This window comes from Camelus dromedarius, chromosome 14, assembly GCF_036321535.1.
Source record: "Camelus dromedarius isolate mCamDro1 chromosome 14, mCamDro1.pat, whole genome shotgun sequence".
NCBI classification, from domain to species: Eukaryota; Metazoa; Chordata; class Mammalia; order Artiodactyla; family Camelidae; genus Camelus; species Camelus dromedarius.
Window position 1 is genome coordinate 15,602,977 of NC_087449.1, and position 14,005 is coordinate 15,616,981.

Below are 14,005 nucleotides of genomic sequence, written 5' to 3' on the forward strand. Positions count from 1 at the left end.
AGTAAAAGCATGACTGATCAACACCTTGATATTTTTGTCCCCACAAACAGCCAAAACAACCCAGATTTTTACCTATAGAACTGTGAGGTAATATGTTTACATTGTTTTAAGTTGCTAAATTTGTGGTTGTTTGTTACAGCAGCAACTAATTAGCAGAAATTAATGAATGAATATAACTAACTGTGAAGATGCGCATATAAGCAAAAGGTCATTTTTCAGATGTAAAAAATTCAGACTAGCACTCAACTGACTTTCTGAAAATCATGAGGGAATAATACCACCTCAGCTGGTTTATTCTAACATCACTCAAAAATGGTTATAGGGAACCCGATAGTTGATCATAAGAAATCATGTTTCCTTCTTTCCGTTCCTATGAAAACTTCTTTAACCCTCATTCTTTTGTCTAGCTAACCTCTTCGGTTTTCCCTCCTGGTGTTCCAACTGGTTCTGCCGTAAGACAGTGGGATCGTCCTTACCACTTCTTTATGTCATGAAGTTGTAGAAGTGCTATTTCATCAACAGTTTTAAACAAAATCTCTCTGGTTCACTACATATCAGTTTTCACTATTTTGGTTTATTTTCTCATCATTATTCACTTAGATCATTGGTTATTTCCCTAAGGGTAGTATTTTTCATCACTTTCTAATTCTAACATAGACCAGATCACTTACCTGCTTAAAATCCTTCAGTGACTCCCCACAGCTCTATACTAGTTTACTTGGCTTAAACAATCCTGTGCATTTTGGCCCTTGCTTAATTCTTCAGTCTCATGTTCTTTTTCAGACTCATATCTATTACCCTTTGACCAACCACATTGAGATTCTTAAGTGTTTCCCAGTTATTTATATATGTCCCACCCTCTCTGGGTGCCTTGACTTTACTGATCAACTGGGTAACTCGAACTCTTCCCCCAAGGCTCAGCCTAGGCCCCTTCTCTCTCCCAAAGCCTCCTCTGCTCCTGTGAAGTCAGGGTGAGATCTCCTCTGCATGTTTTTGTAGAACCCAATGCTTATTATCATAAAACTTATTGTACTGACATTATTAGCTTATTCAATGATCTCTCCTTCTTAAACCCTAACTTTCATTAATAATAAAAGATGTATTTTGCTCACGTATAAACAATGTCACATACTAGGCATTAAATAAAATGTAATGAATGATGGGGTGAATGAATGAATAAATAAATGTGAGTGAATGAATGAATAAATCAATCAAATTAGGTTAACAGAGCTCTGGTTGCTCTTCAGGGCCTGGAAAAACCCAAGTCAGAATCAGGAGTTTGGTTAGCAGGAGCACAGTGGGCTATAAACACAGATAAGAGAGTCATACAGGGGATGAACTGTAGGGAACTGAACTTTGCTAGAGTGAATCAAAGTCAGGGGGTCAACAGAGGCCAAGGGTTCTCAAAGTGTGAGCCCAGACGCTCCCTGGTGGTCTAGTGGTTAGGATTCGGTGCTCTCAAAGTGTGAGACCTAAACTAGCAGCATCAGTCTCACCTGGAAACTTGTTAGAAATGCAGTGTTTCTGCCCTAACCCAGACTTACTGCACTGGAGCCCGTGGGGATGGAACCCGGGGAGCAGTGATTTAATAAGCCCTCCAGACGGCAGTCTGAGAACCGCTGGTTTAGGCTGAGAGAATTAGACAAGGCACTTGGATTTTCACAAGCACTGTCAAATATCTGAGAGATCAAGTTTCTAGAAAGAAAAGGTAAAGTTAAAAGACACTGGATATGAAAAGTTAAGCTATCGATCCTGATGGAATTGAACAGGTATAGAGAGATAGAGCAATAGTTAGGGGGGGGAGAAAAGCAAGTAAGATCACAATATTGAGGCAATATTTTCCTAAAGCAGCAGATCTCAGTAGGTTAGTGGCAATGGGAGGTATAGACTCTGATACATCCTCGGGAGTGACAAAAGAGATGGGAGTAATAATTCATATTTAATAAAGTCTTTCCAGGTGACTCAGATACGTATTACCTCTGTTCCTAGCTGAGAGGCATTAGCTTATTATAATCCTTATCCAAATAGCCTGACTTAGAACCAGAACTAAGGTGTAAGCATGGGTAGGAAGTGGCCAATCTAGTTCAAATAGTAGAATATTGGGACGGGGACCAGCTTCTTAACCGACATACACTCCTAAGTAGGTAACATGTAACGAAGACTGAACAGTTTTCAGTTCCTTACCCTAAAGATGGTAATGAGAATAGGATGCAGGCAAAATGAAGCAAAAGAAGTGGCACTTTAAAAACAAATACTCGGCTAACTTTTCATCATCCTCAGTAATGTAATTAGCATGGACTTCAGCCAAGTCTTTCAACTACATTCCTCGTTAACTATGCACAAGACTTCTTAAGAAGAAACACTATTTCCATGTGGTTTGTATGTGATGCCAAAGACTCATATAAGAATGAAAACCCAGCAGATTATTTAGGAATTTCCCGAAATCTAAATATTTGGCATCGTGTAAACAAAGCTACTGCTTCATTGTCACTTGTCATGCAGGTGTTTTGATAGCTACAGCCAGGACAGTGTTCTTCCCTCCCACCCCGGGGTAACTTGCTATTGTTTTCAATCTATTGATCAAGTGGCTATTGAATCCCACTATACATTTGGCAATGCCTAACTAAATTAGCAATGAGATATCCAAAAATGTGTCAGTAATACAGAAGTGGAGAGAAACAAATGTTACTTCAGAACCAAGAAAATTCAGAACAAAATATAATCCTATTTGCTATATGGAATTGAACCTGAAACTTGATGTTGACAAGTTAAAATCATAACTATAGAGAATAACTTTAAAAACTTGTGAATCCTTATATTGTTCACCTGTATGTTACATAATATTACTGTTCATCAACTATACTTCAATAAGACAATTTTAAAAATTAAAATAAATTAAAATTAAAAAAATTTTTTTAATCAAATAAATTAAAAGAGGATGTGCCTTGAGAGTTCCACTTGTGGTAATAGCACATCAAACTTTGTTCTGAGAGGAGCTATACAAAACATCAAAAAAAATCTATTTGAAGGCACAAACAGCTAAAAAATAAAAATACCAGTGCAGGAATAAGGGGCTAAGATCAGGAGGAGAAGGAAACCCAGAGACGTGAGCCTAGAATTGTGAGGTCAGTTTCCTCCTTTGGGGATTTTCCCGTTCTATTCCTAAATAAATAACCAACAGAAGTGCATGCGTATGACCACCAAAAGACAAGTAAAAGATGTTCAGAGAAGCATATTACACTATGGCATAGCCCAGTTATCTATCAACAGTAAAATGGAAAAATAAGTGTATTTGTAGAACAGAATACTATATTTTAAGTGGATGAATTCACAAAAAGAACATTGCACTAAAGAAGCCAGATGTAAAAATGTGTCTATGAGTCTAACATATAAAGCTAAAAAAGGGGCAAGACTAATCCATGGAGCAGGAAAGGGGTTATGACTGGGGTTCAGATTTGGATCTGACCCACTACGGTTTAAGACTTCAGTGTATCTCTAGAATCGGCAGAAAATGAGTTTTCCTTATGATCCAGACAAGAAAAAGAAGTTTTCAGTGGGTTTGGGCGCCAAATTCTGAGCTAATAATTCCTTACTCTTCCTTGCTTTGTCAGAGTTCTCTGTACTAAACTTTCCCCAGGACTTCTTAAGAAAGAGCAATAAAGTCACCATCAAGGCAGGCTGTAGGCTTCCTGGGTTGCCTACTGAAATATCCTCTTAATCCTGCCCCATTCTATCACTTCCAAGAGTCACATAATGACTGTCAAGATTTGACATAAGGAGTCAGGTCACACAACCCAGCGCTATTTTCATTTATCTATTCTTGGATAACTCTTTATGATGGAACAGAAGTTAGCTATTCAAAAAACAAAGAAACCCAAAACTATGAAGGATGAGAACACTCAGATTATTCCAATTTGAGTTTATCATTCAATGTTCAATACATACCAATCTGAACTTTGTATCATTTCTATTAATATGATTTAGGATGGTATTAATAAGGATAGATGCAAAATTGCATTTTTTTCCTGTTTAACAAGCTCGCCTCCAAACGCAAATATTATGGATGATCCAAAGTCCAGATATATTTTGCAGATCCTTGCTTAAAGAATTTAATATTGAAAAATAAAATAAGCAGAGTTTTACAATAATTATATAGCAATTTTATTGTTTGAATTCATACGGCAAAGACAGATCTGATCATATTTGACATCTTATTTCTTTTGTTATCTCCTTCTGTGTTAAGCCATTATTATCTCTCTTAACCTCCTAATGGGAGAATTATATTTGAGCAATTGCCTCTCCAGCAACATTTATGAAAATGAGTGCTGTACTCTGAAAACACTTCCCTCTGTAGCTCATTAAATGCTCTTTTCTAACTTGTTCACATGGAGTATGGATTATTCAGCTTTCCCATAACTAAGCAGTAGAATTTACCAAACAATGGCAAGCTATTTATATATTTTCCTTTTTGTTACAAAATGCAGACAGGTACATGCCTTCTCATTGATAGTGTTATTAAAGATTGAATACCACTTGTGAATAACAAAGGGCTGAATTACATGGTTAAGTATTAAAACCGGTAAATAAAAAGTTAAAAAAAGTTCTTGACACTGGAAATGCATTTAAAAAATCTTTTTTTAGTTCATCACAAAGAAGTGTACAAAGTACCAGAACTGCTGTGACCTGGAAAATCAACAAATATGGCATTCAGTGCATCATATGTGGGTGTGCATATGGATTTGAATGCGGAATAGAAGGAAATGTATCTTCTCTATCACAGCTGTATCAAAGGAAAACCCCCACAGGGGCTCTGCTCACTCAGTCCCTTTGCCAGTTCGGAACAGCTTCTTAAAAACTGACTTTTAGTATAAGGTTCATCACCAACCTTGAAAAGTAAGAAAGTGAATCTTGAATTTAAGACTTTTAAAAACTTTTCAATATTCTTGACTTCCTATTTCTAAGTGCTATCAAGGTCAGCTCTCTTTTAGATTACCAAAATCACGCAAAACTTTTCTGATGTTTTCTCCTTTCCTTATAAACTGAGAAACTAAGACGGTTCAGTTCTCTGCTCCCAAAGACATTGCTGCAATAATCTGAATTTCTCCCCATTTCTCTCTCTCTCTCATCAAAGGGCGCTGGTGAACCCCTGTCTCCTCTCCTTCTAATTGGCTTCTCTACTGCTAAACAGCTCTTGAGAAAAGCTGCACTATCAAGCAGCGGTCTGAGATGTTGTACAGGATTTTTCTCCAAGTCCCCATAATGTTTTAAACTGCTCCCGACCCTCCTCACCCCACTGGTGTTTGCGTGACACACTGCAGTGTAGATGATATGAGCACTCAGTTTCCCCTCCTGACCCTCATGCACCACCTTCTCTCAACTCATATAGCAATAATCATCTAGGTATCCCTTTTAGGCACTATGCTATCCTGGCTATTTTCATTACTGCTGTTTTATTTTCTCCTTTTGTTCTGGCTGAAAACTCCTATTCCTTCGAGTCCCAGCTCAAGCATCACTGTGCCTGTGCACTCTTTCACATTCTCTGTACAAAGTTGGTTACATTTTCTTCTGTACTTTCACAAGACTTGGTTTATCACTCATCAGTTTTGTCAAGGCTCCTTGAAAACAGAAACTATGTCATAATCAAATTTGAATCCCTTGGTACAAAACATAATACACAACAGACTCTCAATTAATTCTTGCTGGATAAGTGAATAAGCCAATTACCTGTAAGAATAAGGCAAGGTTATACATCTTTCATTGTATAATCTTTAGAGCAGTGATGTCACACTCATGTGCCACGGTCTCTAGTGGCAGTGAAGTCATTTCATAGGGGTCACACAGTTGGAAAACTGTTGGTTTTGCTTGGTCAGCATACACTCACACTTCTTTATTTTCCTTGAAGAATTTCTCTCTGCTGCCTTTTAGTTCATGAGAGTACATACATCTAAGATTCTAGGAGTGATTTATGAATTACCTGACCGATTAGATCAACACTCTCCCATCTACAGTGATTGGCTCAGAAATAAGCATGAGTCCAAAGCAAGGTCAATCAGAGTCAAGGATGCACGATTCTAGGACATGCATTGGGAATGTGGAAATCGAGGACGGCTCCACAGTGCAGTTGTGGCCATTAGGTGAAGATCAAGAATAAATCCAAGAATAATTAAACCAATGAGAAAAAAAAAAGCCTACAGATGGAGAAAAAACAAGTTTGATGATACCGTTTGAAATTCATGCTTAAAACACATCTATTCTGGGCCTTTTCAGTTATGTAAGCATAAATCATTTTCTGTTTTGCTTAAGTCAGTTTGAGTCGGGTTTTTTGCAAAATGCAACTTTAAAAAGTCTGTCTAATACAGATTAATGATACAAATTTGTCCTAAACTTAGTCTAGAGATTAATAATATATACCACGCATGTACATATATGTATATAAATGTACTGTTTACATATATATGTGTATATATATGTATGCTACTATTTTTCAAGTATATGCAACACTACTATAACAAATAAAACAAAGAAAAAGTGTCTGTAAGTGCTGTTAACTTTATGCTAGCTTGGTTATGCGTTTTCTCACTTGATGAACTCTAAAGATAGAACAGCACCCTTTGAGGGCTAACTTTTAATACTAAAAGGGATTCTCATACTCAATATCTTTGTTACCACTGATTTGGAACATCTGATGCAGTCCTGAATCTATAATCCATGTTTAGTAAATGCATATTGGTTGATTTCAATCATAAAAGAAATTTTCTCCATTAGTTTAAAGATAATATTACCTTGAATCATATGATATTGTTGATTTGCAACCATTTTGACCAAAAAAGGGGCAATTTCATATGGTTCAACCTAACAGAAGCCCAATAAATATTTATTGAATGAATGCATCACTCACTCAATCAATCAATATATTTTTACTGTTTTTATCCTGAAGCTATAAAATACTATTCTAAAAGTAGAAATAGGCAAGTTTGTGAGTATTGGTTATTTGACTCATTTTAATTTTGTTCTAATTGGCTTGTGTGCTAGACATCACCTAAGAGACAGAAATTACATTGGAAACTTGCATTTGCATTTCTTGATGTGAAGTAGCCATTCTGGAAGCTTGAACACCAGTAGCTCTTTCTCCACCATCTAAAATAAATGTACTTTCTTTCCCTCATCCATCTTGATGGATGCACCACGTCTCTGTAAAGTTTTGTTTCTTTTTTTTTAATAATTGTGTGATATGCTGATCCAGAGAAATGCTTACAAATAACTTTTCTTAAGCTTTCCAATCTTTTCTGTGCTCACATTTTCCCCAGAAGTCTTTACCATCCTATTTGTATCCCCTTCTAATTCATTATTCCTTTCTCTCCTCACTGCATGAATTATCTGAGATATCATCTAAAATGAAATTAAAGAAAATTGCCCTGCAATTCTGAGAATAGAAGAAGTATAAAATCAGTGCCCGCTCACTTGCACCTCTACCTCTCCCCCAGCATACTGTTTTCTGCTAATTGGTACAATAACAACCACGCTATTTATCTATTTCCTCCTCTGTGAGGAGTACAGGTTCTGCTTATTCTGCCCAGGGTGCCTGTATAACAAAGGAAGATAGCTATAAGAGATTTGTATTTGAGCAGAAAATGTTCCCAAAATTCCAGATACAGAATATAGTTTATTTCCTGTATTTCTGAAGACACTTATGTACTGCCTGAACCTTAATTATGCTTCCCAACACTCACAAAATTAAAACCTTGAATTAAACATCTCATTAATGTAGCTCCTTTGCAATTCATCTGTTTGTTTCAAAATTGATAAAGGAGGAAAATTATGCATTTCAGGAGGTAACTTGGTCATAATACCAACTCCCAGTTACTTGAAAGTCTCAGAAAATACAAACGGCAAAGCCTGTTGTGGGAAGCGCTTGGAATACAGGAGGTCAACCAAGTGAGTAAACATGAAATGGAGGATTATCCTTATTTGTGGAGAATCCATTCCAGCAAGAAATTGAAACAGGGACTTCTGCATCTAAAACAGTGAGACTACTGACAGCATCAGAGGAAAATGACTTTTTAGATGGGAAGAAGACTGGACTAAGGGCTCTGAGACAGCATGGTCTGGTGGCCTGAGAACCAGACCAGGAGTCAGAGATGGGGGTTAAATCCCAGTTCTGTTACTCGCCAGGTTTAAGTAACTTATTGTAATTCAGGAGACTTGTACTGAGCCCCTGACTCTGCCAGCCCCTGAGCCAAATGACAGGACTCTGTTCACACAATTAGATGCTTTTATCCAAATGACGAGTTTTATTTTATCAGATTTTTTCCATCCGCATGCACACATGCTCTGCTGGCTCCCATCTCCAAAAACCCTCCCTCACCTACAGAACTGTCCAATTATGATCCAATTGCTCAATTTCCCACTTCAAAACTTCTTGAAAAGTCTATCTCTACTGCTCTGCCTTCCATTATCACTCGCAAGCCACTTTAATGAGGTTTTAGGGAAGTAATCTAGTAAAGTAGAAATGACACAGATGCTAGAGTCAGCCTGCCTGGGTTCAAGTCCCAGCACAGTCACTTAGTAACTACGAGGCAGGTTATTTGATGTCTTTGTGCCTCAGTTTCCTCCATGGTAAAATGAAATAAAAACTGCATCTAACTCATAGTTATTGTTGTTACTATTAAGTAAAACATATAAGGCACTTGGGTGGAAGCTGACACACAGTAAACACTGTGTAAATGGTAGCATTTATTATTATAGGTCCTTACCAATCAATAAAAACTGTTCTTGGCATGTATTCCTGTGACTCCCATCCTGACAAATCCAGCGGTCACTAGTTGGTTCTCATCTTACTTAAATTTTCAGTTGCATTCAACATCTGGTAGCTTCCTCCTAATTGAAGCAAGCCCTTTCCTTGGCTCCCATGACACTCTATTCTTGAGTTTTCCATCTACTCTTTGGCAGGCCTTTCCAGCCTTCTCTGATAGCACCTATTCCTCTGTCTCAGGCCCTCTTCTCCTTTTTTTTTTTTTTTTCTTCCCTTTTCTCTCCTTAGAGGATCTCATCAATTCCCACAGCTTAAAAAACAAAACAAAACAAAACTTCTATTTGCTGAGACTCTCAAATAAATATCCAAAGTACTGATCTCTTCTTGAGCTTTAGATTTGCATTTGCAACTGCCTTCTTAAGGTCTTTTCTTAAGTAGCGCCCTAAGTATAAATGGCCACAAAGACCTCTTGGGTTCTGCTCCCCAAATGCTATTTTGCAACTAACGTTACAACTAACATCTCAAAAAATGGCATCTGTGTCTACCAACTGTTTCTCTTCTCCCACCTCCCATAGGTATCCAACAGCAACCTCTAGTAGACTCTACCTGCAAAAACATACCAAATCTACTGACTTCCCTCCGTCCATCTCCACTGTTAGTCTTTTAGCCCCATTCACTTTCATGTCCCACCTGGAACACTGCTGTAGACTCCTAACCGCTCTCCTTGCTTCCACTCTCGCTCCATTCTCCACAACACATTTAGAATATTCTACGTTAAAAGCATTCATCTACCAAAACGTAAACATTATAAAGGCAGGATCTGTTTTGGTAACTGCAGTATCCCCTGCCAAAAGAGTTGGCACACAGTATACACTCAGTAAATATTTGTTGAATGAATAAGCAAATATATCAGATCACATTTCTTTCCTGCTTGAGTATCTCAGTGGCTTACTATCACATTCAAAATAAGATTTCAACTTCCAAATGGCCCATAAGACCATACACCATCCGGCTTTAGTGAAACACAGATTTTATCTTCTACTACTCCATGTATATATAACGTGTAGTATAACATTATATATAAAATATATATTTGCAACATAAATATGTATCTATAACACAAACACACACACACATATATATAACAGTTTTAAAATTCCTACTTAGGAATTTTTCACTTGCTAAAACTTGTTTTTTTTCTCTGATTCATATTCCACTCATATCTTCACTAGGCTAGCTCCTTTGTGTTTTTCAGATCTCAGCTCAATATATAACCTTCTCACAGAGGTCTACCGTGACCAACAATCAAAATTAGTCTCTCCACTTCTGTTATCTTTCTATCACATCTACACGTTTTATTGTGCTTATCATTATCTGAAATTATCTCGCTTATTTATTTTACTGTGTCCTCCTGCCTACCCACCTCCACACCCACATCCCTGCACTATGTGCTTCATGAGACCAGGAACCTTTGCCATCTTGTTTAATCCTATATCTTCAGCACTGAGCACTGAGCTACTCAGCAGGTACACAGTCAATGTACAATGGAATGTCAGTGTACAATGTCATCTACAAGATGCGGTTCAATGGAATTCAAATACAACACTTTCACAGAGTCAGCTGAACCACTCAGATTTCTGACTTAAACACTGACAGTATCCACTATTATACCTTTCAAAATTAGAGAATATAAACCTGTGTGCAGTCACACAATCAAAGCAGCATATTTCAAACTGCATTCCATGGAATATTATTTCATCTGGAATGTTAATAAGTATGTTGTAAGTTGTCAAAGAAGTTGATGAAATGCTTTGTTGAAATTGAACAATCACTACAGAACTTCTAACGTATTTTCTGCATCTCTAAAAGTGGGAGATAATACTCAACTTTACCCACAGTTCTTTTATCAGAGCCTTTTTCTAAGGCATACCTCATTTAACTAGAATTCTGATCAATATCGTTTAGGAAGACACTGAATTAAAAAAATCCAGTGATTGTAGGGATCATTACGATGTCCTCTGCATTCTTTTTAAACTTGTCCTTCTTAGTTTTGAAATAATAATAGACATGCTTAATTTTTTTTCTCTGTCAATGCTTTCCACCGACCATTACCTTTCAAAGGTCTCCAGTGTCATTGATCTCTGTCCAGACATTCTGGACTTTTTGAGGTACCTGACATTTCTGACAACTTCTAATTTTTTTTCCCTTTTACCTTTATCTCTGTGACTATTCCTCTCCCTCTGTAGTGGCTTCTCATCCTACCTCAGGTCTTATTCCTGTTGCTATTTCTATTTGGACTCTTTACCGACAATAAAGTCAATTAGTCCTATAGCCACAGCTATTGCCTCTTTGAAATGTACAACTGTGCCTTTATAACTTCCAAAGATTCCAAGCGCTACTAATCATTCAACAAACAGTCTTGGGGTATTTTCTTATTAGGCTCTACGCTTGGTATAACGGCACTAAGATGAGCAAAATGGCCATGGTCTCTGCCCACGCCAAGACTACAGTCTAACAGAGGTGGCAGGATGAAAAAGGCAATTCCAAAGGAAGGAAGTGCTAAGATAAGGAAGGAAACATGTGCCACTGGAGCACAGAAAGAAGCACCCAACCTGATCGGAGAGGAGATGTGGATCAGAGAAGGTGTCTGGAGGGAAGAAACACTCAGGCAATTTCTAAATGCCCTAAACCACATTCCTCGGAATTTTATATAAAGTGAAATTGATTATTTCACTGGCATTTCAAACATACATGGCTGGAGTCATTTTCAATATCTTTGCATCTTAATGTGCGACTCACCATGTACCCAGCCACCCAGGCTGAAATCTTGATATCTTTCAATCCTTCCTCCTCCTCACCCTCATTTGAGATCAGTTACCAGGTACAGTCAATTTCACCTCTACTATAGATCATTAATTCTTACCTTCCTTTGCTTTCTCATTGCTGTTACTTCAGTTCAGACCCTCATTACTTCTGGCCTGGGATGTTTTAACTTTATTTTTCTTCCTCTCCCTTCCCTCCCTCTCTCTGATGAGTGCAGAGCAAAGCACTGTTATGATCATCAGAAATTTTGGTTGGGTGGGACAGGGAGAGTGAGAAGGCAGAGAAATAATTACTAAGTGTTTTTCTTTAGAGGTATTCTCTGTAACTCTTATCTGTCTTAAATATATAAGCGTTGGAACTTTGGTAAACATACATGGAAGTAAATTACTTCTGGAACCACTTTAGGTAAAAGGCCAAGAGCTGAAATTTATTTAATGTCTACTGTGGCCAGATATTGCTGTAAGGTAGCTACTTTCCCTGTTTTATAAATGAAGAAACTGATATTTAGAAATAACTTGTTAACCATTACAGCATTAGGAAATGGCAGATTAAGCCTTGATATTTCTGGCTTGAAACTGCACAGTCTTTCTGCCTTACCTGAGATATAGGATCTCTTTGATACTAAACTGTTCTTAAAACTGCCACCTTAAGTTTTAGCCTCTGTATTTTTGGCCCAAACCTATAGTAAATTTTTTATATATATATAAGAAATGATACTGAAAGCTAGTATGTGCAAGCCAAGCCCAACTTTTGAGAGAAGAGCTTTAATTTGAGAAGTCTCAAAGGTCTTCTTTTTGCAGCAAATCCCAGTTCTGAGTGTTGGCCTCCAGAGCAGAAACTTCTTGTGCTTAAAGTTGTGTAAACTTGCTGGTTATACAAGCATTTGACCAATCTATGGCTTTAACAGCACTTCATGATCAAATGCTCAAAATAAAAATTTTAATTAGATTAATTAATTAATTTTCTTTTTGGGGGTGTTCTTCTCACTCAGAGTATATTCTCTTAGTTCCTACTGTAATAGGTTTTATTTACCAAAAAAAGTTTAAAAAAAACCCTTATTTTTCCTTAAAATACTCTGAAAAATATGAAGCAAAAATAGAAAAATATACATTTATAGTCATAACGAGAATATTCAGTTTATCACAAACACCTTCATTGTGTTCACTGTAGAAGCTTGAACGTTCACACTGCTCTTTTCCTTCTCCCAACTAATTCTGAATTGTTCAATCCAGTTTTCTGAATTTGGGCTACGCTGACCTTAGATTAGAGTGTACGTGGCAACATTTTTCACTAACCAGTTATTCAGCAAATACTTTTTCCTTTGTTGACACTCAGATAGAAGTGTTCTACAATTCTAATTTTCAAGAAGTCTGATTTTATATTTCTTGCACATGATTTATGTTGTTTATGTAATGTCACTTCCATGATCTTTGCAAATTAATTCTTTCATTGTATCTTTTCTGAATCACAGCATCAATTTTCATAGATTCCATAGATGTCTTCTGTCATAAATGACATTTTGAAAACCAAAGAAGCCATTCAGGCTGCGTCCCTGTGATCCATAGTTTCATGCTTCACATCTAGCAGCACGTGCTTTTAATGAGCTTAGGGTAGTTTTTTCTTTCCAGATGTTGTAACTGTCAGTTTGCAATTTTTGAGATCTAATATCTTCAACCCGCCAGTTTTTCTGATGATATATAGACACTCTGGGCCTTTTCTTTGCCACTCAATGTATGCACTTTCACATTCAGCTGAGGAGTAAATTCTGGTATTGAATATCATTTGCATCAGACCAGAACTGGCAAGAGTGAATAGAGGGTAAGTGCAGAGTCTCAAAGACACTCTTTCAGCTCCCTTCCTGTCAATGTCTGCCATCCTTAGACTGAACGCTAACATCTGCAGACAGCTAACTCGACCTTAGTGTGATACAGATTTGTATTCAGTGATGGCCTCTGAGTAAACCCTTTTTCTTCCAGTTAGGTTATGTTGATTCTTCTCCTTTAGCTAGAATTGGTTTTGATATCCTCAGTGAGATTATTTGACAAATGTTTATTTCTTCTTTTTAGGTTTAAAAAAGGGCAAATAAATACCTTTTGTTCATGATTAGAAAGGCTCCGATTCATATGTCTTTGCCTATCTCTTTCTAAGGATTGAACTTTTAATATTTACGACCTATATTAGACAATTTATTTGTATTCACATTAGAAGGAAGAACACATCTTTTTAAAGATGACACTTCAGTGAGTTTTAAGAGATACATACTCCTGTGAAACCACTGTCTCAGTCAAGGTACAAAACATATCTGTCACCGCAATAGAATTCCTCACTTTCCTCGCTGTTCACTCCTCTCTTATCCCAGCCCTAGGTAACCACTGATCTGCTTTTTGACACTGGAGATTAGTTTGCATTTTCTAAAACTGCACATAAATG

At 37.1% G+C, this 14,005-nt stretch overlaps 1 protein-coding gene across 1 annotated transcript in view; it reads right to left on the reverse strand.

Annotated features, from left to right (window-relative positions):
- TNNI3K (TNNI3 interacting kinase) overlaps window positions 1–14,005 on the reverse strand; it is a 258,488-nt gene that overhangs the window by 124,637 nt on the left and 119,846 nt on the right. The window lies entirely within an intron of this gene.